This window comes from Epinephelus fuscoguttatus, linkage group LG5 (assembly GCF_011397635.1).
Source record: "Epinephelus fuscoguttatus linkage group LG5, E.fuscoguttatus.final_Chr_v1".
Classification (NCBI taxonomy): Eukaryota; Metazoa; Chordata; class Actinopteri; order Perciformes; family Serranidae; genus Epinephelus; species Epinephelus fuscoguttatus.
The window spans coordinates 41550200-41575215 of NC_064756.1; the positions used below are offsets into that span (position 1 = coordinate 41550200).

Sequence of the window (25016 nt, forward strand, 5' to 3'; positions counted from 1 at the left end):
TCGAAAAAAAAATGCTTTCAACAAATTGCATAATATTAAAATATTGCAAATCTCAACATGTGCTTTGTCTTGAGAGTACCTGTTGTTTTGTGCCCCTGGCTGGGTTTTAAAAATGATTTTAGCATGATTTAAAGCATGATCAACACTGGACCTTGTTGTCTCACTAGTCCACTGTCCAGTCCACTGCTGAGGCAAATGGACACACACGCACGCAAACACCAGCCAGCTCCCATTGACTCTCCCACATTGATGGAGTGTAGAAATTGGATGCCATTTGTGACAGTGCTGTCACAGTGTGCGCCTGTATGTAAATGACTTCTCACACTTGGGAGTAAATTGAACAGGGGTGCAGTAGGAGATGGAACAGTGAAAGCACAGAGAGAAAGAAAATAAAATGAATGAAAACACTCTAATGGAGAGAAACAAACAAATGTGCAGCCAGTGTTTCTCATAAACTTCGAGCGACTGTATTTTCTCATTTTTCCCTGGCTTTTATTAGCTGCACAGTCGGCAGTAACAGATCCCCAGAATATTTACTAACACATAGTGTAGAACAGCAGCTGTTGTAGCCATGCTTACATATTGGACTCTCTGTAGGCTTTGTTTGATAGAGTTTTTTTATTTGTTTGTTTTGTTTTGTTTTTTCAGAGGAGAAATGCAACTGTTATTGTCTGTGCTTTTCTTTTTATTGCCAGACGAATCAATGTGCCAACACATTGTTAATATGGTTAGAATATGTTGCTTCCTGCTGCTGTGGATGACTCTGAGCTTCATGCTGTTTTTTTGGCGGGAGTTAAAGGAAGGAAACCCAAAGATGATATGATGCCTCTGTTAGCTAACACACATCATACTGCTACTGTGACAGGCCCATCCATTTTGTCTCTTTCCAGTTCTTCACTGTAAACCCCAATCCATCCACGATACACAATTTTAATGTTAAGTCTGCGCAAATGCCCCACATTGTCAAAATGACATTAAAACTTTATGTTCACTTGACACAAAAACTCATCCCTTGTGAGGTTGACATATTTTTTTTTTTTTATGTCAATCAACAATTTTTGAGTTGTGAGTTAATTTCACTAAAATTTAGAATGCCAGTTTTGCCTAATTAGTATACAGCCAACAAACAACACTATCATTGTGCACTTATTGTGGTGTGATGGGGCTAAATGAGTGGAGTTTCCCAGCATGCAGTGAAACAATGGGTCTCATTCATAAAATGTTAAATCTGTGAGTATTTGCACATAAAAAACCTTGGTACTAAAAACCTACACCAGATTCATGAATGCTGTGGAAAACTCAGATTTGATCATAGGCACATGTGCATGTTCATGAATGCCAATCAGTCATATATTGACAGTGCGCTCCTGCTAATCAGCAGTTCGCATACATCCCGCCCATGAATAACCAGTGACCACCATATATGGAGGTGATAACTACTATGGATAGGTGCATCCTGTCGACCTGCGAACATAGAGCAAACAGTCTGAAGCAGGTGTAGATTTTGTTAGTACCCACATAAAGATCAGGGCTACTAACATATTGATGAAGGCCAAAATACACATAAATTTCTGTCTGCGAACAGTTTACACACAAATTCCATCAGAACAAATTTACATGCATGTCCGCATTCATCAATATTTTAGTAGCTCCGATCTTTTCGTAGCTACTAACAAAATCTACTCCTGCTCCTGACCACTCGTAGTGCTTGTGTAAATTTAGTAAAGCACATAAATATTGCTTGTCACTATTGGAAATTACAATTTTAATTCGTATTGCGCTCTGTTATGTTTACAATATGCAGATGCCTTTGAAACACGTAATCTAAACATGACAAAATATTAAAAAAAATATAACACATTTAGTTAAATTAGTTGGCAATTAGCAGGTTTAAGATCCAGATTAGATTCATGATTGTGAATTATCTATGTAAATCGACTCAATAGATTACACGTTCTTTCTACATGTTAAATGATGATAATAAAAATATCCGTAAGGACAGCCGGATCAAAGCCTCTTAGGCCTTCGGTCGTTCCCGCTTCATTCATAACCCCACAAATGAATCTTCTGTTTGTTTGGTGACCGCTGTATTTTTTGTGTGTGCTTATAGGCCATAAGGTGAACGCAGTTATCGTTTCATCTCATTTCGACATCTGGGGACTACACGATCTTGGGTCCATGTCATTGGTTCGACATCCCATTAGTCCGACTGTCCGCGGTGGTGAACGGCTCGCGGCGGGCGTATGGTGCGCCGCGACCGGCTTGAGGCGGAGCAGGCTCACGGCTTATGTGTTTGCCACTTTCTTTTTCATTTTAACCCACACCATGATCTTTTCCTGACCCTAACCAAGTGGTTTTTGTGCCTAGACCTAACCAGACCTTAACCACAGGGCATCATGATGATTTCGGAACGGACTTCGGAACAATGAGTTTAATATGGTCGGAACAATGGGATGTCGAACCAATGGGCAGTTCCCCACGATCTTTACTTCATAAAAAAGATCGATACATGTTCAGCTAATCAGCGGGAGTTTGTAGCTCATACCCCCACAAGAGTCCTGTGGTCGGGGTAGTAATTCGGCACTTGTTCCGTCTGAGCATAATGATCTGTTCTGCCTGAATGTTATCCGCTCGGTCGGTGGTGAAGTGGCGCCACAGCGCCACTATAGCGGTTGGGAGGTGTATTGCACATTGGTAGTGCACCTCCCAGCCGCTATAGTGGCGCTGTGGCGCAGTAGAAAGCTGCTCATTCATTGCAGGACGAAGAACGGGTGAAGAAAATTTCAAGACATCCCGAGATAAAATGCATGTTTATTGAACAATAACGGATATACAAACGCACGGCAACCCCCGTACACCTTCCTAACATCTGTGCCTATGAGGTGAGTGCATTACATGTTTGATTTGAAAGTTTATGGAGATGTGAATCGGTCTAGACCGGGAACCCCCACACGAAAAACGGGGTCATGCAATGAACGTCTTGGTCCAAGGCTATCCTCGCTCCTGCTATCTGCTGTAAACACATGAAGTTGCTCCCATGTCTCCCCGGGTCTCGGTGCTTGTTTGCGGCAGAAATTCTCCCATCCTCTGGCTCGTCCCTGCGTCTGTGTTAGCCACTGACCGGCTGGACACGGAGGATGACCCGTTGGCAACAGCCTGAAGCCTGTCTTAACTCTTAAGTAAGGGGAAGATCTAATGATGAATTTATGTAATGCAAGTAACGACGTAAGTGTTTGATTAGGAACTGTAATGTGATTACTGAATTTAGGGACAGTAGTGCCTTACACTACTCATTACTGAAAAAAGCCATTTTTGGCGGTAATGCGTTACTTTGTAATGTGTTACACCCAACACTACTCTTTCCCCACTCTCCCCACTTTTTGTTGTTCAGTGAGAGAACTGAGCTCAAGCTTGAGAAAGCTGCCTCACAGCTGTATGTGTAGCCAAACATGGTCAAGATGTATAGGGCTACCTTCCTCAGACCTGGGAAAGCTCCCTCTGTTTCTCTGTCTCTCGCTCATTCGCCTCTTCCTCTCCATCTTCTCTCCCTGTAACGCTTTCTTTCTTTTTCTATATTTCTATCTTTCTATCATCTTTCTGCTTGACACTCTCCTCTGTCTCTCATCTGACTGTATACAGAGTCACAATGTTAACTGCCTGGAATGCAGAGATTTGATTGGCTGGATGGCAATTGGTCTGTGCATTTCCTGAGGGCCGAATTCACAAAAGGATTGCATGGCCTTTGTGGCCGCTAAACCGGTAAAAATGGAGCAAACAGATACAGAGCACGCGCAGAGGGTGAAATGCTCCACTAACTACGCTGCCAAGCAGATTGTGTCTCGGTGCTCCGGTGTTATTTGCACGTATTTAAATGAGGTAATATGCATATTTTTGGTGCAAAAATTGCCCCTTTCTATGCAAATGAGCCTCATTGATAAACAATGTCTAATTCATTAACACCAGCGCTAATAGCCACACACAGTTTGAGTGAAGTAAATAACGTCCTTAGAAAGCTGGTGCAAACTGGACGCTCCTCTGTGGAAGCCTCTCGCCCAGACTTTCCAGTGATCGTGGCAGCAGTGATTGTATGTTAAATCAGTTTGTAAATAATATTTTAACATTATTATTATAATCATTATTATTATTATTATAATGTCAAATTATTATTATAATAATAATAATATTTTGACATTATTATTATAATCATAATTACTTTAATGGCATCCGAAGATACTGATGCGTTGAACAGGTGGCAGTCTGCGGTCGTTCTCAAAACGCACTTCTGTCACGCGCTTCAAAAGCAACTTTCAATAATTTATTTTACGAAACGGGGGAAACAAACGTGAACAAAAGCGGTTCCATAATTCATATTAAATTCAAAAGATAAGGAAAAAACAGCTACAAGTGAGAGGGAATAGTGATAAAGTGGTCCAACTTGGTCAAATCCACAGCCTCAACCCATCCGACACTGTTAGACTGACTCACCAGCAGACATCACTACATGAGGGTATACAGTATTCAGTACTTTGCCAAACACTTACCATGCCATGCCATGTGGCTAATTGCAATCAGGGGCAAATCAGAGGCAAACTGCACTCAGCTGCCAAACTTTGTGGGCGTGTTCACGCTGGTATATCATTAGCGCAATATCCTTTGTGAATAGGACGTTAAGACGGAGTAAACTGTGGGTGCAAGTGAAATGCGATTCAAGGTGCTATCAGCGGCCGCAGTTCATTCTTTGTGAATTATGCCGCATTCATTTGGCAATCCAGGCCTGCCATTCCTTGTCGGATTTTTATGACTGTATGACACGTCTGATCTGAAAGCGTTTCATTGCAACACTCCAGAAAACATGGCGGCGTGCCCTAAGTTTCTTTTTATTTGCATGGTTGCTGAGCACCGGAGAACAGAATAGCCATAGCCATAGACTTTGCTGGTTCAAACGACTTTAGGCTACAACGGGCTTGCACAGACTTTTTTTCCAACACAAATCAACAGTGGAAATAGAAATGCCATTGCAAAGTACTTGTATGATTTTTACAACACAAACGCTTAATAAACAGCATATACGAGGACAAATTGAGGACTAATAACTTTGTTTACCATTCACAATGTGCGCAGCCATCTTCGTTGTGACATCAATTCTACCGACTTGGTCTACCTGGACCTTGCCCAAGTTTGATGACGAGACCTCCGGGTAGAACGGGTGTTCTTTTGTACTTTTCTGGACCGGAAACCGTATCAATCCCGGTTCCGGCTACTAATAGAATGCAGCATTAGGCCCTCAGTGTTTTAATGCTCACATGATACAGAAACTTTGATGTTTTTTGGTGGGCGGGGCCTAGCTGGAAGCAAAACCATTCTCTCCAGACATTAAACAGTGCTAGCTTGCCAGTTCTTTTGGCTTGTTTTAGACAATGGAAGAAGGAGGGAGGGTGAGTGGTACTTGAAAAAGTAAACGCTGACCAACGGGACCACACTGGCTGACCCGTATGCTCTGAACCAGTGGATGGATGATTTGTCAGGACTGCTAAAGGTGGGGTGGCCAGCTTTGTGGTTGATTAATGCCAATCTTACAAAGGACACTTGAATGATTTCCTTCGTTTTGCTATCGGGGCTAACATTAGCTTATGTGCTAAAAAAAATAGCGTTACAGAGAAATCCAGTATTTCTCTTAATACATTCCCAATTTCTGATTAGGTGGACATGATAACACTTAATACACATAATGTTATTCATCCCTACAACAGTAAGTACTTTTCCCTTGACCTGATATGAAGTGTGTTTAGTGCAATTCTACCCTGGAACTTTTTGGTTAAACAGGTTCTATTTTGATGCTGTCTGCACTCTGGCATCTTATTTACATTCAAAGTACATGTCTCACCTCAAAACTGTTAGTTATGAGTTGTGATGGTAAAAAATAGGAGTTAGTAATTTATATTAGTATGGAGTGTTCCCAGCATCAATATATTGACACCAAGGAGCCTGTTTAGCATCTGTATAACTCTAATGTAAATCCATTAGTGTCATTATTATTATTACTATTATTATTATTGTTATTATATAATTTTCCAATGTGACCTGGTTGGTTTAGGCTGGTGTGAAGCTGTCAATTAAACTACTCCACTGGACGGCCTGATATTCTCTGATTCCGTTCATTTGTGTATGTTAACACTTCCCTCCAGTGAAGGATGAAACATTGTGACCACAGAGCTGCACAACACACAAGCCTTAGTAATGTAAAATCTTGTAAAATGACTTGGAGAAAGAAATTTGCTCATATAGTTCCTTTTGAAATACATTACAGGACTGGCAGTATATTTGTGTGTTGGTGGGTTTGCTTGCACGTTAAGGTCAGCCAAGACCCCATTAATTCAGCATTTTAATTTTATTTGTGCAGTGACTCTGATGGGGTCTGGCATTAGGACACTTGCTTTCATTCTGCCCGTTTTGTTTTGCGAGAGGCTGCAAATAGCTGTGTGTGTGTGTGTGTGGGTGTGTGGGTGTACAATAATACATGTGCCTTACAAATCTTAATAAGTGTGAGATGCCATTCCAACACTGTGATAATTGCTACCAGCACCTATTACACACCTCAGATTGGAAATTGCATTTTACCATTGAGGGGACAGGTGGAAATTGACAGCCGACATCAAAATAAGTTAGTAAATAATGATACAAATATATTTTCCATGTCTGACATGAGAAGACTAGAGTTTGTAGTGGCGTATTGTGCATTGTGCAAAACAAACATGGTGAACTGGAGATGGAATCGACCTGTTCAGACTGATTAGCCAAGTAAACGGAGCTTCCCTGTATTTTTATTTTTTTTATTTTATTTTTATTTGCCATTTTATTTGCAGTCATCTTAATGCCAATGTCAGGTTGTATTTTAGCTGGTCTTTTGAATTGTAGTCACCCTTTTTCTTGTTTTTATGGTTCACTTATAGCATATATTAACATCCTCTTTAGTTGTTCCTTATAGTAATCTCATTCTCTTCTTTTTGTGCTTTATATTGCTGGTTGTGGTGTTTCATATTTTTTTATTTTTTATTTTTGTTCTATGTTGCAAGTTTCAGGAACGTATCCAAATGTATTTTGTGCTCGAATTTACAATTATTTTCTTACATCGGTGGTCTACAGTATCAAACATCGCTTCAAACTTGTAATGATGTAAGTGGTTATTAACCTGCACAGGTAACAATAGTTTTCATCTGTTTCTTTTTCTTAAAGTAGTCACTTAGAGATACACCAACTTCAAGTTAAACCTAGATTTATATAATTCACATGTTGCTCACAGGTACTACATCAATGGCAGAAGACTTAGGGCCTAATTCACAAAGAATGAACTGCGGCCGCTGATAGCACCTTGAATTGCACTTCACTTGCACCCGCAGTTTGCTCCGTCTTAATGTCTTATTCACAAAGGATATTGCGCTAATGATATACCAGCGCAAACACGCCCACAAAGTTTGGCAGCTGAGTGCAGTTTGTCCCTGATTTCCCCCTGCTTGCAATAAGCCACATGGCATGGCATGGTAAGTGTTTGGCAAAGTACTGAATACTGTATACCCTCATGTAGTTATTATCATTCTTCATTATTATCACACATGTATACTGCCAGATACTAATATATACTTTCAACATATTGTACCACAGTAGCCAGAACTATAACAATAATATTATTACTTTCATTAATGTTGTTGTAAGATACTGTCATTACCTGCATCTCTCTCTCTCTCTCTCTCTCTCTCTCTCTCTTTCTGTCTCATTGTGTCATATGGATTACTGTTAATTTATTGTGCTGATCTGTTCTGTACGACATCTATTGCACGTCTGTCCGTCCTGGAAGAGGGATCCCTCCTCAGTTGCTCTTCCTGAGGTTTCTACCATTTTTTTTTTTCCCAGTTAAAGGTTTTTTGGGGGGAGTTTTTCCTTATCCACTGTGAGGGTCCAAAGGACAGAGGGATGTTGTATGCTGTAAAGCCCTGTGAGGCAAATTGTGATTTGTGATATTGGGCTTTATAAATAAAATTGATTGATTGATTGATGTAGTGATGCCTGCTGGTGAGTCAGTCTAACAGTGTCGGATGGGTTGAGGCTGTGGATTTGACCAAGTTTGACCACTTTATCACTATTCCCTCTCACTTGTAGCTGTTTTTTCGTTATCTTTTGAATTTAATATGAATTATGGAACCGCTTTTGTTCACGTTTGTTTCCTCCGTTTCGTAAAATAAATTATTGAAAGTTGCTTTTGAAGTGCGTGACAGAAGTGCGTTTTGAGAACGACCGCAGACTGTCACCTGTTCAACGCACCAATATCTTCGGATGCCATTAAAGTAATAATGATTATAATAATAATGTCAAAATATAATAATAATAATAATAATAATAATAATAATAATACTAATAATAATTTGACATTATAATAATAATGTCAAATTATTATTTACAAACTGATTTAACATACAATCACTGCTGCCACGATCACTGGAAAGTCTGGGCGAGAGGCTTCCACAGAGGAGCGTCCAGTTTGCACCAGCTTTCTAAGGACGTTATTTACTTCACTCAAACTGTGTGTGGCTATTAGCGCTGGTGTTAATGAATTAGACATTGTTTATCAATGAGGCTCATTTGCATAGAAAGGGGCAATTTTTGCACCAAAAATATGCATATTACCTCATTTAAATACGTGCAAATAACACCGGAGCACCGAGACACAATCTGCTTGGCAGCGTAGTTAGTGGAGCATTTCACCTTTTGTGCGTGCTTTGTGAATTAGACGGTATCTGTTTGCTCCATTTTTACCGGTTTAGCAGCCGCTAGAGTTGTCAAAAGTATACTCAAACGCTGTATCTGAATACAATACGAATTAACAAAAGTATCGATACTAAGAGTGCACGCGATGGGTGCGACGGACACGCGCTGTGTAGGCAGCGTCTGGCAGGCACAGAGCCCTCGCTGCAACCCGGCATGTTGTCGTCGCTGTGCATGCACGCACATATCTGTTGCTGTAATATGGCCAGCGTGGCTGCAGGAGGATCAGAGCAGCCAGTTTTGGTCAAAAATGATAAAGGAAAAAGCGCTCTTTGGAAATATTTAGTGAAGTGAACACAACACGCTGCAGACGGCAGGTACAGCCCCTCCCCCCACTAGCAGCTGAGCAGCTGGTGTCGCCAGCATCAAACTAAAATATAACTTCTAACGTTAATGTGGGAGCTAAGCAGAAAACTTTATCAGTCATGCCCGTCTGTAACATTAATAGACAATGTTAGTTTAACAGGACAACACAATTATGTGTGTCTGAAAAGTTATGTTAACTGTAAAGTCACAGATTGAAGCTGAAAAAACGTTTGGTTTCTCCCGTAACCCCTGGTTCTCTGATCACATAGTGAGGTAGACACAGGAGCATCCTGAGCCTAAACTACCAACTCTATTTGATCAGCAACGAAAATATAGTGCCAATTCACCAGAAGCACAGAAAATAAACAGGGCTGTAGATAAATACGTTTGTATGGATAGATCTTGTTTCTGGTTATTTATTTTGGGGGGATTTTTTTGTTGTTATCATTGATGTTACTGTTCTGATCTTATTTAAAAAATGACATGCCTCTTATTTTTTTGCTGCTGTATCGAAAATGGTAATGAGTATTGAATATTTTCCTGGGTATCAATATCGAGTTCGAAATTTTAGTATCGTGACAACCCTAGCAGCCGCAAAAGCCACGCAATCCTTTTGTGAATTCGGCCCTGAGGGTATAATCACTGGACAAAGTACCTGAAAAACCATCTTGCAGACTGTCCAGCCGGAAGCAATTAACATTTCCAAGACAAAAAACAGAGTACAGGTGTGAATGTGAGTCTCTTTTCTCTGAGGTAGAATTAAACACATTTTTTTGCTGAGAGAACAAAACAGATATTATGATGACAGTAACTATGGCTGTGGTAAAGCTGCATATTCACTGTACGTTTCAAAGCTGCAGTGCAGTATGCTATACAATCTCAGTAGACCGAATCACTGTGACGTTACGCTAACAATAACAATCACTTCCAGGTAAAAAAAAAATTGGCAGTTGATTAGTCCTGTGGAGAGGTGTAAAACTGGCTAACTTGTTGATTTCTGTTGTTAATTTCAGCTATATGACTGTAACATTTAAAAATGTATGGTTAAACTCAGTGGTCTGACCTGTATGACATTTCTGCTGTGCTTATTTTATGTACTTTGTTGCTTTGCTATCATATTTGATAAACCAAATCTATGGGCACAGAAGGTAAACAATGTACTGCTGTGGACAGGGCCGCACAAAAAACGTATTTTGGTCACCTAAAAAAAAAATCCATATCAGTGTAAGTGTATACTACTGTATATGTGAATATTTACCCCATTTTACTTTACACACTAACCAGTCAAGGCAGTGGTTGACCAGCAACTCTCTGTTCTGCTATGTAAAATGACCATTTTTTGTCAGTGGAGTCTGATGGCTCTGATATAAGGGCTTCAGTTACCCATGGGAAAAGGCTGTCTGACAACAAGGTTAAGCAGTGAAAATGTTCTAAATATAGTGGACACAAACTGATTTTTTTGTGTGCACCTTTTTATAAATGGCTAAAGCTAACTTATTAAATCAGTGTTTGCTCAGCAAAATTTGATTTTAATGTGCGTTAGACAAGGATTTTCTACCCTAAGTTACTGTAAGTAAACATTGTGATTTGGTCTATGCCCAGTGACATGACATCACATTCCAAGTCACAGTGCTGTAGTGAGTTTATATGTGCGAAGCTTCATGTAAGCTGAGTGCTCCTTGCTGACGTTATTCTGTACCACATGCTGCGGCGAAAGTGTGGTGCAATGGTGACAGAGGTGCAGCTGTCACAGCAGGGTGTGTAATCCGTTCAGTAACATCATCAGTAACATCTTATTGTTAATCCAGGGTTCAACGCTAAGGTTTTTTTTCACTTGCCCGGTCGGGCAAGTTGGTCAGAGATCTACTTGCCCGAAGTCAGTTTTTACTTGCCCTATAAAAATTGTTTAATTTAAGCGCTATCCAATAGCAAAGACTGCAGTTATTTTTATGTTATGTAATCTTTATTCACACTGTATTTATTAATTAAAACAACATATGTATTGTAGCTTAATTCCTACACAAAAATGACTGTCAGGCTTAAAGTGAAAAATTTGTCAATCATTCTCCATCTATAATTTTGCGCCCTACTTGAGCCATGCCCACCTCTATTTATTTTTCACCCCTCTCTCCAGTTCTGCTGTATTAACACCGGGTTTAATATATTTTGCTTCCATCTCTCTGCCCTGCTCTACTCTACTTCAACGCTACTTAGCTCGCTCTCTACCCTACCAGTAGACTACCACATCCACCTGTTGCACAAAATGCACACAGCAGTGTTTCCCCTAGGATGGAGTTGTAGCAGCGGAGGTGAAGCACACGCATGAAAAATAATTTTCATATGCGTTAAACTTTTTTGTATGCTTGCAAAGCACAGCCTGCTGGGATGTTTCTGTGTATCTACTGGCACCAGAAGGGCTCTTTAGGACTAAGTACATACAGTACATGTGTGCACAGAGCAGGTGAAATGTCTAGCTTACATATGAGGTGTCTCAAGATTTAGGAACATGTAGAGACAGAAATGACACGATGGCATAACACCATAAATAGTAGCCTATATTGTTATGTTATTATGTAAAGCGTCCGTCGCGCAAAATAATATCAATGGGGGCTGTGGGCAGGACATTGTTACACAGCTGTGCCTGTGACTTCAGGCAGAGAGACCGCTGCATCAGAGCAGAAGAGCACGTTTTAAAATACATTTATTTTATCAATTAGTTATTAACTTTTACTATTTTTAGCAACTTGCCCGATCAGGCAAGTGAGTTGTTAGTTTACATGCCCGACCGTGAGTTTTACTTGCCCCGGGCAATCGGGCAATCCTTATTGTTGAGCCCTGTAATCAATATTTTCTCACTGTATTAATAGAAAACATTATCTGGAATTTGTTCTGATGTCCTCTCTGAAATATTTTGCTAAGGCTGAAAGGACCCCTCCATGTAAAAGTGCGTTTTCTTCTGTTAATGTCCCTTATGCCTGACCCTTACTCCACTGACTTGTATCTGTGCATAGGTTGTTCTTATGCACTGTTCATATGTTTTCTTATTAAAGTAATGCCTCAAAATTCATACTTATCCCATGCAATGATGACCCAGTATTTAATGCATAACCCACATATTTTGGAAAGCTAAGATCACGTAACCAGTGTACTGACAGAAGTAAACAAGGAAGCAGTCCCCTCCAGTTTGTAGGCAGGTATAGGTGGTGGGTGGGTCACAACATACAGGACTTTCTCCAGGACACTGGTGTTTGGATCCATCTGAACTCTGAGTCATTTTAAAGTACGTTCTCACTATGTTTCTTTTGGTTTGGTTTGGTTTGGTTTTATTAGAATGCATAAAACACGAGTACATATTACCCATGCACGTTGGCTAACACAATCGAGGATAAAAACACAATAAAGTCCAGGACTTATTTCCATTGTGGTCCTCATACATACAAGGTGGCAACCCACATGTGCGGCGGTTAAAGCTCCATCAATAAAACCATACAAAAACATACACAGCCATGGTCACAATAAAGAAACGAAGGGAACAATCATATTATACAAATACATCTTCAATAGCTGAGGCAATTTTCACATAGGAACCTTTTCCAAAAGCCAATCTTTTGTAAGAAATTTGAACTGTCTTAAATTAGAGGCTAATTTAATAACCAAATCCAAGCCGTTCCATTGAAAAGCCCCAATGTAAGAAAAGGATCCCTTACCGATAACTGGCTCTTGTAGAGATACTGTGTACTTCCCTAACATGTTGAAAATAATTTATTAAAAAAGCAGGGACAGCACCATTAATGATCTTATGTACCATACACAGCCTAGATAAAGTGACTCTCACTTCAACTGGAAGCCAGTTGAGTTCTTTAAAATGGCTCCTACCTTTGTGTGACCGGGGATCCAGACCTAAAATCACCCTCATAAGCCTGTTTTGGGCAGCCTGGAGCTTGCCTTTGAGAAGTTTAGTTAAACTCTCAAACCAAGAGGTACTGGCGAAATCAAAATGACTTAAAATTAAAGAGTTAGCTAAAATTAACATTGACTCCCTGTCAAGCAATCTGGAGGTTCTTGCTAAAAATTTAGTGAGTCCAGAGACCTTGCCAAGAACTTTGGAAGCCATAATGTTACCATCCAAACTGCTTTCAAGAGTACAACCGAGGTACTTGACAGATGAGGTAGCAGATACCGTCTCACCATTTAGTGTGACCTTGACAACCGAGGACTTACTCAATCTGTGTTTGGAGCCAAAAAGAATAGCCTCGGTCTTGCCTAGGTGCAAAGACAACATGTTATCAATGAGCCATGAATTAACCTTCGACAGCTCAGCACTCAGAATTCTCTCCAAGGAATCTTGTTCCTTGTGGGAGACAAGGAGTGCAGAGTCATCGGCATACAAAAATAAATCACATGAACACGCATCTTTCATATTATTAATGTACACCAAAAATAAAAGAGGGCCCAGAATGCTGGCCTGAGGCACACCACACTCGACAGGCAGAGCATCTGAAAAGACACCGTTTACACAAACTCTTTGATAACGCTCAGACAAGTAAGACAAAAACCAAGAGCAGGAGGAGCTGGATACACCTAAGGCCTCAAGCTTACTGATCAGTCTGAAATGATTGACAGTATCAAATGCCTTTTGGAGGTCCAGTAGCACCATACCACACAGATTCTTATTATCAACTTCTTTTCTTAAGTGGTTGGTTAAGTAAAGTAAACAGGTGTCAGTGGAGTAAGATTTTCGAAAACCTGACTGAAATTTGTATAAGAGGTTGTTCCTGCACAGGTAGTCAGAGAGCTGCTCACTGACTTCCTTTTCAAAAATTTTTGAAACTACACTCAGAATTGAGACAGGCCTATAGTTCCCTGGGTCACTAGTGCTCCCTTTTTTGTGAAGGGGAATAACCTTGGCCATCTTCAGGTCATTTGGGAACACACCCAAATCAACAGAAAGATTAAAAATGTGTGAGATGCAGGGGGCTATAAGGAATGCAACATCTCTCAGAAAAAGAGGAGATATCCCATCAAGACCAGTTGCCTTAGAACATTTAAGTTCAGAAAGTCTCTTTGCCATCACCTCCACTGTGACCCTTTTTAAAGAGAAGGAATTTTTAGAAACTCCTAAATTGGAATAAAAAGACTTGACTCGATCAATCCCAAATAGGCCAGGAAGAGGCGTTAATTTAAGAACCAGTTTTTTGGCTACAGATGTAAAATAGTTATTAAAATAATTGGCCACCTGATGTTTATTAAAAACCAGCTCATTATTAAGCCCGATGTTGGTAGCTTTATTGTTGTTTGAATTACCGGACCCCAATTCCTTAAAGGATTTCCATAGTTTCTTTGGGTTGTTCATATTGTCTGAGATTTTTGTTTTGTCTTTTCCTAAACCTAACCACATTAACTTAACTTGCCTAAACCTAATCTCTGTAACATTACATTAACTACTTAGCTTTACGTTAAGGACTTAATGTCATTTTTGGGCACTAATTTCTTGGATATCATATCATATCATCACTATTTTGTGAGGATACGTTGCTGTAAACAGTTCTTCACTAGAGAGATGTTTTCACATTCTCTTACTGAAGAGGGCGATGCCTGTGCATTTCCATAAAATCTGAGATTCAAATGTACTCCAGGAAATCTAGATTAGGTATTTCACTAATATGAAACTCAAACGCTGTCTAATATGGGAAAAACATATCAATGGGGGAATAGATTTTGACACAAGTCTGGCAAAGAAACCTGAAATGTCCAGCGCAGAGCAGAATTGTCAGTACAGAGAACGGAGTTAGCATTTGCATTGTTAAAGTTTCGACAGCAAACATGATAGTGTGCAGTTTTCTAAAATAAACCAGATCTGGAGTTTGCTTCTACTAGAGCCCATCCCAACAGATCAGCCAATCTGTTTACAGACACTTCTGGTTATCCACAAATTTTTCAACAAGGGAGATATATTAGAACTGACCTGTTTGTCCCATATTGCTGCTTGGTCAGTGAACTTTCACATCTATATATAATGCGCAAGGTATCCTGGGTGTGCTGGTTGCTGACATTCTGGGGCACTGTGACTTTAGACTTGTTTCATGCAGTGTGTCCTTTCAAAATACACTTCTGTTTTCACAGGAAGTGTACAGTTTCTAATCATTAGATGCATAAAGCCTTTTTCAAAATAAACTTACAAAAGTAAAACACCACGTATTTACTTTTACTTCCTTGTGCAACAAACACACATGGTTAGGTTGAGGCAACAAAAGCATGTCGTTATGTTTAGAAAAAAAACATGGTTTGTCTCAACATTTATACAGGAAGCAAACACTGGGCTCCTGCTTGAAAGTGTTTGTTGGACCCATCCACCACCCCTGCTGCCTGCCTTACAGGGACTTTCCAGCTCCTTATGATGTTTTTGTGTGGGGACATTTCGAACTGATGCTGAAAGGAGCAAAAGGATGCTTTTTTCGTTGGTGTTTGATGCAGAAATCACTGATCAAGCAGCAGTATTTGATGACTTCGGAAGGAGACTGGGTTGGGAGTTGATCCTGAGGGATCCTGCCCTTGTTGCTGTACAAATCACTCCTACTAATTGGTCAGGGGACTTCTGCAGAGGGGGTGGAATCTGAGGGGTTATAACCAGCACATCCATAGTGTTATGACTTCCTGGTCAATGTCCTCAGTAGGTGCTGAATAGAAGCATCTGGTGACCATGTCATGGTCAGAGGTTGTAATTTTTCCTTCTTTGATTGGTTGTCAGTCTCAAGAGGGCAGGTCTTCCATGATATGAGCTGGCCTGAAGGCAGGTGAGAAAAAGTGAGAGAGACAGTAGACATATGTACGCCTAAGGGTGGTGTGCTGCAGACAAGCGCATACAACAACTTTTTGTTGAGACTGTGATAGACAATGAATGATGACCCTCATCCACTGATTATTTTTATTAGTTTCTGACTGCATCTATTGTTAATCTAATATACTGAAGCCAACGTCAACCCCCTTGCAAGGCTCTTGACACAAGAGGACCAGAGGAGTACCTGACCAAGCTGACCCAACCATGCACTTAAATGAGTGACACTGCGGGGAACAAGTGGAGTAAGTCACTGCAGTTTGGGTAAACCCTGTTCTATTTTCTTGTTGATTGACAACCAAAGGTATTTCTGTATGGCCTGCTGGTAGCTGGTACATCCATAACGTTTAGGTTTCAAAATAGATCAATTTACCTGCACTTTCTATGTGGTGACCAATGTTGGGTAAGGGTTACTTTAAAAGTAATCAAAGTACGTTACTGCGTTACATTCTAAAAAATAACCAGTTACTTGACTGCATTACTCCCTGAGTAAAGTAACTTAATTACTTTAAAAGTACTTTCAACGTTGCTCCCTGAGAAAAGTAACTCAAGCACTTTTAAAGTACTTTTGAGTATTCTACATTTCCTATTGGGCAATGGACCACAGGGCGCTAAGCCTACATTTTTTGTCCCCATAATTAAAGTTATGGACCACTTGCCCTTCACTGAGATCCAATTCTCCCATCACAGCTGTCACTTTGACCAGTAGAAACACACAACGATCTGCTGCCGTAGACAACTGTATGACAACAACACCCCAGCATTTTTAATATTTCCTCTAGGGATGTTACCACACAGAGTAAAAGGGGGAAATGATGGTGTGAAACAGCAGAGGCACTTTGTCAACCCGCTGAGTTAACGTTACTGTCAGTAGCATCAAGCTAGCAAACAATGGTACATCCTCACGGTCGGACATAAAGTAATAACATTAACAAATAGCGGTGGGGCTTTTACTCACCACAACTGCAGAGGCTCCCAGCTTCATTTGAAACAAACTACATTATAGACAGTCCGTTATTTATTAATCCCTCTGTGTGTTTATATATTTACTTTTTATCCGCTCCGTTGTCTTTGTAAAGTTAACATATCGCACCGTCATTTCAAACTCAACACTTGTTTCAAATTAAAAGCCCCTTATAACCTCGGCTAGAGAATCCCTCCATTTTCTAAATAGGCTTTTATTCTGAAACATTTGTCAGTACTTCCTGTGGAAGATACGTATGGCGCTTCAAATGTAGCTCCTGCCATCTGCTGACGCTTTTAGGTGACTACAACAACATGTCGGCTGGCACATGAACAGACACACGGTTCTGGCAGTGACTCAAATAATAGTAAAAGTGATAAAAACAGGACAAGAATAACCCGATGACATCACACACGCCGTGAGAGACGACCGGGGATAATTGGTGAGTACCAGCGTGTAGCGTGTACCAGGCATAATGCAAGTCCTGAGTCTGAAATATGTCTGTCAGCGAGTCCTACTCCACCTATTGAGACTCCACTGTAGACAATGGCAGCATTTCTCCGACCACGTAGCGAGCCACAAGCTCCGTGGCTTCTTTCAGACTGATAGGTTTAAGGTTATCTCCATTATTAGAACCAAACGACAGCCGTTGCTGTTTTGGAGCTGAAGGACCAGCGTTCTAAAAGTAACGGAAGTAACTGATGTCTTGTTTGAAAATGTACTCAGTATTTGATTACTCAAACAGCAAACTTGTTACTGCAAAAAGTAATCAAAGTAGCCTACTCTAACGCGTTACTTTGTATCGCGTTATACCCAACTCTGGTGGTGACACCTCCATGTCAGACCTCCATGAGATGAGACTCTTTCCATCAAGTATCTCTGAAATAGAGGATTTTCTTACAGTGGAGACTCACACAGAGATGGTGTGCAACAAGTTTGCAACTTGATCCGTTTTCATGTATGAACACCAGACAGTCCAGAGAATCAGGTTCAGACATTGTCCGGAGTAATAATATATATAATAAATACTCTGTTTGGTTGAGGTGAGGGATGGTGTCTGGGTAGAGTGCGCAGGAGGCAGAGCATGACACAGATTACACTGCAGTCACATAGCTGGTTTGTAATGGTCATAAACAACAGAGTTTCATGCCGTTCCTTGTATTTGTCTAATGACAAAGTTCAGCTTGGGCCCTAACAACAGTTCCTGAATTTTGTCATTGCTCCAGTAAGACTTTTTTTGCCATCTTTGTGTGGATGACCCTTCTCCTTCACCCCTGGAGTTTTTTTTTCTGGTTTTATGCAAGCCACATGATAGAAACGTCATCAACACCGGACAACTCCCTGCTCACTCATGGGTTCAATTGGACATTATGCGGACTTAGTACTTGGGATCTGGCAGGGTAAAGTACGTTTAATGTCCAATCCATCTGATTCAGACATTTGTGTTCTAACACACAGCTTCTCTGGGTAATTTTCAGATCGTTTCGGGTTTGCAGTGCATGTGTGAAAGGGGCATTGAACTCAAGTTGCACTTTATATATGTCCTTTATTTATGGGTAAAAGTCTCATTTAGATAAAATATTTTTGAACTGGCCAAGAGAACAGCATAAATACTGCTACAACAATGAACACAAACAGACACATACAGCAGTGACTGTCACAAATGAGCAAGGAAACATCCAGTTAAAATGCAATACAAAATAACAGTAAAAACATAAAAGCATGTAGGCCTACAACTTTCTAAAACAATTCCAGTGAAGATGACACTGACTGATAATGCTATTTTTTCTGACTTAGGAACTGACCTGAATCCCCCCCCATAGTAATCAGCTCCGTAAATTTCAGGTACTTCTGAAGAACAAGCAGCATATTTAGAAGCTTTTTGCCTTGTTCTGTTCGAACCTTACCAACATCTGTAAAATACCATAAAAGTGAGGCCATATTGATTTGGATTTTTACTCATCTGTACTCTAGGGATGTCAACGGTTAACAGTTAATGGGTTAACTGTGTGTGTGTGTGTGTGTGTGTGTGTCTTTCGGACCTGTGTGTAATTGACAAGCAAGAGTGAAAACATTGAATTTCTCCTCAGGGGGATTAATAAAGTAATTAAACTTAAACTTAAACTAAACTGACAAGAATATTTTTTACTGGCTATGCATATCGGTCTGTTCATTATTTTGCTACTCTGCTGTTTACTGCACTGCGCATCAACTGCGTCTGGTGGGAGCTAGTTAGCGGCAATGCTCATTCGGCAATGAATTAACTTTAAATGAAAGATTTAATTGTGGGTTTTTTCATATTGCACTGCATTAGCCTATTTAAAGTGGTCACATACCGAACAACTAATCAGTGCTGATGCTATGAAAATAGATGAAGATGTGATGATAACACAGTGCATGCTTTGATTACTTAAGATATAGCTATGCAGTGTTCTCAGCAGACCTGACGGTGTGCAGCAGATGATAGAGCCATAAGACTGGAGACTTGACAAGGACTTGTGACCAAAGACTTGAGATTTGGCTTGGACTTTATAGCTCAAACACTTGGACTTGTAAAAAAATATCTGTGCTGTATTTGATTTGATTAAATGGACTTTAGCTTAAAACCACCAGTTTCTCATTTTTTGGTTGTACAAGTAGCATTATAGTGGAAATACACTTACCATTTTTCAGTGTTATATTTAGTTATTTATTTTAATTTTTAGCACCTGCTATTACTAAATAAGCTCCTCCTTAGCCACCCCCAGTCACAGTTACCTGCTGCTGATGCTGGTCACAGTGTGTGACATTCAATTTGTCAATGCTCTCTGCTCTGTTGTTGGAGCTTTATGCTCAGCGCCGATCCACTGGCATGATTGGCTGCCTGTATGGTGGCCTGTAATTGACTGCTCAGTTCCATATTTCAATCAACATCATGCTGGCAAGGTGGATGTGTTTCATGGCTCCTTTTTCACTTGTTAGTCGACTCATTTTGTCAAGTTACATTTTATGACAATTGGAACAGCAGCTAACTCCTCATCTGTTAAAATAGTGAATAGTACTTCAGATCATGTATCATGTCAATCAAATCATATATGCTTTTAAAATGTAAAAAAAAAGAGACCAGTAATATGGTCTGAAAGATAGCCTTATGAGTAGACACCATTTGTTAGATAAAAAACAAATAATGTAGACCTACTCCTTGGTAAAATAAATTAAAAGAAGAAAAAAAATAGTTGCAAATACAACCATATGGAAAGTATCCCAGTACATTTAAGTACTTACTAGTGTACTTTAGTACGGTTTGTACAGAAATATATACAAATTTCAGACTCCTGGTGGAAGAAGTTGTCAAGTAAACAGCATCAGCTGGTGGGGTTAGGTACCAAACTCTATACAACTAAAATACACTGGTGAATTCCTGAATTCCAGGTACCAGCACTGGTACCAGAATTAGTTAAAATGTAAACAGTACCCAACCCCATAGGCTGGTGACACAGTGTGTATCAGAGGTGGCAGATGTGACCAGGGATGACGATGCACAAAGTCCTCCATGTTAAAAAACAAAACAACTTTTTGGGGATTTGGGATAGTGAATGGCTTGGGTTGAGTATTTTGTATTCTTTAGTCAAGGTGAGGGGATGGTCATCATCATGATTACAATAAAAGCCATCTTAACCAGTAAAGGTCGGGGAATGAGCCAGTCATAAAGCAACATTGACTGGCGTTTGCTGAAATGACACTAATGATTTCCATGAGAGGACAGTCTCATAAGTTCAGGTTAACAATGACTAAGCAATTGAGCTAGATTTAAAAAACAACAAACAAAGAAAACAAACAAACAAAAAAAACGAAGTCATCATGTAATTTATACCCTGCTTGTCTGCATTTGGTCTGATGCACAGGACTTCTGATGATTTTGCAGGTGTACATGTCAGCTTGTTTTCTGTATCGTCAGAACTGGGGGGGGTGTGTTTGTTTCAGAAACCTGGTCCAAGGTCCTTACTTATATCTTTGTAATCATCTGCTCAAAACTAGTATGACGTTATTTCCATCTGAGCACATCTCTGTTAATTAAGCTGCAATAAAAAAAATAAGAAGCAGAAAATATACCTCACCAAGGAGAAATTCAATTTATTTTTCGCTCTGTTGTCATATACACACACATGCACAAACAGGACCTATATATGCATTAAAAAATGGAGAGTCATCAGAGTGAGGGGGCTGACTTGGACAAGTGCCCAGGAGGTGAACTGGCACCTCTCCAGCCACCAGTCCACACGCCACACTTGGTCTAAATGGAGACTTGAACCGGTGACCCTCCAGTTCTCAAGCTCAGTCCCTATTAACTGAGCCACTGCCGCCCCAAAGCCGAGACCCAGTATTAAACAACCCAAGGTAAATTTAATCAAGACCGTAATAACAGTAAGCTCCGCCATTATCGGCGTTACTTTTTAAATTTTCAGTTTCATGTATCATCATTCCGCTGCCTCTCTCCTGCTCTCTGCATGTCAGGGCTGAAATCCTCATAACACACACACACACACACACACACACACACACACTCAACAGAGTGAAGTCAGAGAGGTCGCGGTGCAGATGAAGGGAATATAACTTCAAGATTACTCTAGTTGAGACAACTATGCTTGTGAGTAAGTGCGTGAAAAACCTCTGCCAACCAAGCCAATACTTTATCAGTGTGATGAGCGTGTAGAAAGCAATAGCCTTTTTCAACCCGCTCTGTCATTGAAATATGATTCTCTCATTCACCGCGATTATGACTTAGCACATCGCTAACAGCAAACTGTTAAAGACAAACTTAAATGAATGCTGTCTGTATGTAGGCTAACACTTTATCTGAAGATGTACCTGAGGCAGCCAACCTGCAGACAGTGAGTGTCCTCAGTAGAGGAGGGACAGAGAGCAGGATGACTGACTGATACTGATGTTTGTCTTCATGCTGAGATAACGTGACTTTCTTCACTCAGTATTGTGATGTCAGGAGGAATATTTATATTCCAGTCAGATATTATTGGGTTTTAAATAGTGACTCTGCTGTTGTAAACATGACTGTTGCTGCCATGGACTGTATAAAACTATATCCTGTGTAACTGACCTGTAAGGAAAGCATCAGGAGGTGAGGTGTGTGCATGTGTGTGTGGAGGAGAGGGGAGAGGGAGATACTGGTAGAGAGATAGTGTGTGTTGTTAGATACTGTTATTATCACTTATTATGCTTCTATGCATTGATAGATCTTTTTTAGTCTGTTGCTGCATTATGTTGAGGAGGGCCATGCCTGTATATATACAGTACAGGCCAAAAGTTTGGACACACCTTCTCATTCAATGCGTTTTCTTTATTTTCATGACTATTTACATTGTAGATTCTCACTGAAGGCATCAAAACTATGAATGAACACATGTGGAGTTATGTACTTAACAAAAAAGGTGAAATAACTGAAAACATGTTTTATATTCTAGTTTCTTCAAAATAGCCACCCTTTGCTCTGATTACTGCTTTGCACACTCTTGGCATTCTCTCCATGAGCTTCAAGAGGTAGTCACCTGAAATGGTTTTCCAACAGTCTTGAAGGAGTTCCCAGAGGTGTTTAGCACTTGTTGGCCCCTTTGCCTTCACTCTGTGGTCCAGCTCACCCCAAACCATCTCGATTGGGTTCAGGTCCGGTGACTGTGGAGGCCAGGTCATCTGCCGCAGCACTCCATCACTCTCCTTCTTGGTCAAATAGCCCTTACACAGCCTGGAGGTGTGTTTGGGGTCATTGTCCTGTTGAAAAATAAATGATCGTCCAACTAAACGCAAAGCGGATGGGATGGCATGTCGCTGCAGGATGCTGTGGTAGCCATGCTGGTTCAGTGTGCCTTCAATTTTGAATAAATCCCCAACAGTGTCACCAGCAAAACACCCCCACACCATCACACCTCCTCCTCCATGCTTCACAGTGGGAACCAGGCATGTGGAATCCATCCGTTCACCTTTTCTGCGTCTCACAAAGACACGGCAGTTGGAACCAAAGATCTCAAATTTGGACTCATCAGACCAAAGCACAGATTTCCACTGGTCTAATGTCCATTCCTTGTGTTTCTTGGCCCAAACAAATCTCTTCTGCTTGTTGCCTCTCCTTAGCAGTGGTTTCCTAGCAGCTATTTGACCATGAAGGCCTGATTCGCGCAGTCTCCTCTTAACAGTTGTTCTAGAGATGGGTCTGCTGCTAGAACTCTGTGTGGCATTCATCTGGTCTCTGATCTGAGCTGCTGTTAACTTGCGATTTCTGAGGCTGGTGACTCGGATGAACTTATCCTCAGAAGCAGAGGTGACTCTTGGTCTTCCTTCCCTGGGTCGGTCCTCATGTGTGCCAGTTTCGTTGTAGCGCTTGATGGTTTTTGCGACTCCACTTGGGGACACATTTAAAGTTTTTGCAATTTTCCAGACTGACTGACCTTCATTTCTTAAAGTAATGATGGCCACTCGTTTTTCTTTAGTTAGCTGATTGGTTCTTGCCATAATATGAATTTTAACAGTTGTCCAATAGGGCTGTCGGCTGTGTATTAACCTGACTTCTGCACAACACAACTGATGGTCCCAACCCCATTGATAAAGCAAGAAATTCCACTAATTAACCCTGATAAGGCACACCTGTGAAGTGGAAACCATTTCAGGTGACTACCTCTTGAAGCTCATGGAGAGAATGCCAAGAGTGTGCAAAGCAGTAATCAGAGCAAAGGGTGGCTATTTTGAAGAAACTAGAATATAAAACATGTTTTCAGTTATTTCACCTTTTTTTGTTAAGTACATAACTCCACATGTGTTCATTCATAGTTTTGATGCCTTCAGTGAGAATCTACAATGTAAATAGTCATGAAAATAAAGAAAACGCATTGAATGAGAAGGTGTGTCCAAACTTTTGGCCTGTACTGTATATATATATATATATATATATATATATATATATATATATAAAGTGGATCGGTTGCTCGCTGCTAAAAATGTGGCCCATCGACATGATCTGGTTTTGAAATGTGGCCCAGTTGAAATAGTAATTGAATAGCCCTGGTGTAGTTTGTTTGTTTGTTTGTTTGTTTGTTAGCTATCTAACAACACATCAAAAATAATTGTAAGCCAGTCTTGTTCAGTGAATCAGTTTATCATGTACACACATCATGTAAAAATATTTAGGCCTAATATTTAAGATTGTTTGCTTATAAATACATGAACCTGGTTGTTCTATATTTAAAACACATTGGGTTTATTAGTGCTATTAAATAAATCACATTATTACTTGTTATACTCATTATTATTACTTGAGCTTGTTTTATTTTTTCATTTCACAGATAGTTATACATCCTTAGTCCTTAAATTAAATTCATTATGGACGTGGACTTAAAATCATTGTTTTATTTTATGGCCTTGCTGCCCTGGCTTTTGGCCTTTGTGCCCTCAAAAAACTGCCATCACGAAAGGCCAAGTGGCCTCTCCTCTAAAATGACGAAATTCCAGGCCTGTTCTGATGAATGCCCACAGCTCACAACTGTTACTGCATTTGTGTTAGCACACAGTTGACCATTTAACACATTCAGCAGACACACAGCTACATCAGCATTTATTTAGAATAATGTCTTCTTCCTCATGATCAATCTGAGTTCAGTAATCATTGTTCTTTTAGCTGCTTTGGTCTTTACCAACATTTATCATTTCTCCACTAGTTAGTTGCTCATGTAGTCTGCTGCTTGGTGCTGTGCAGGTAGTACAGTGGGTTTATCAGAGCATTCTCTCTCAAAACTTCAGAAAGCTGCAGCAGATGTGCTTTTGTCCCTGCAAGTGACTTGTTTGCTTGAATTGGCAATACTTCAGCAGCAACAACAGAGACAATGGGGAGTGACAGAATAAGGGATGTTATTGAATGGTCCAGAGAATGGAAATTTGGCCCTAACACTGCACCAACAATCGATAGTGTAAACAGTGCGACTGCTACTCTCAGTTGCATGCTCTCAGTCTCTCAGTTGATTTGTGCATTTAGATATATGTTGGGGTGAACTTGGTGTTGCCTTGTGCTCAAGACCATGTTATTTTCACAGAATTTTGGCCACCTAGAGGACA

The 25016-nt window shown here is 40.3% G+C and overlaps 1 protein-coding gene across 9 annotated transcripts in view; it reads left to right on the forward strand.

Annotated features, from left to right (window-relative positions):
- Positions 1 to 25016, forward strand: part of LOC125889095 (RNA-binding protein Musashi homolog 2-like) — a 482288-nt gene that overhangs the window by 320341 nt on the left and 136931 nt on the right. The window lies entirely within an intron of this gene.